Consider the following 689-nt stretch of genomic DNA (forward strand, 5'->3'; position numbering starts at 1 on the left):
CTTCCTGACTGTGCAGCCCTTGCTTCCCTTCTGCGGCCTCCTGCTGCTTCTTACACAGTTTGAGATGATTTTACTTATTAAGACAGAAGAAACCAGTCCAGGTTTCTTTTTTTTCTGGTTTTGGTGGGGGGTTAGTTTTGTTTTGCTTGGGGGTTTTTCAGGGGAGGTCCATTTAAATGAGGTGAAGTGGCTCAGAAAAATGCTCTAAAAAAAGCTCTGGGGCCAACACAAAGTAAATGGAAAAAACACATGGTCAGTAGTAGGGAGGAGGAGGAGGCTTCCCATTTGCAGCCTGCATAGAGGAGGGGTGAAGGGGATAAATACATCAATGGGAAGTAGAAACTATCTTCCTCTGCACTTACAAAAGGGCTTGAGAAATCAATTCTGTATTGGCGAAATTGTTGGGGTTTTTTTTCCAGTACAGCTGGACAAATCATTTGCAGTCCAAATCTGACAGCTCTCAGCCTCCAACTCTGAATATTGAATATCATTTACTGACTTTTCAATACCTGGGCAAGAGGGGGGTGAACAGAGGAGGAGGGAGGGCAGAGCAACAGTAGGAGAGGAAGAGGAGCTCTTCTACTGTAATTATAAAAGGCGGCAAAAATAATTTGGTTAAAATACCAATATTAAAAATTGAAGTGTTGTTTTCAAGGTCAACCTTATTTCCCCCCCCCCCCCACCCTCCC

Source organism: Buceros rhinoceros, unplaced genomic scaffold, assembly GCF_000710305.1.
Source record: "Buceros rhinoceros silvestris isolate BGI_N320 unplaced genomic scaffold, ASM71030v1 scaffold4019, whole genome shotgun sequence".
Taxonomy (NCBI): domain Eukaryota; kingdom Metazoa; phylum Chordata; class Aves; order Bucerotiformes; family Bucerotidae; genus Buceros; species Buceros rhinoceros.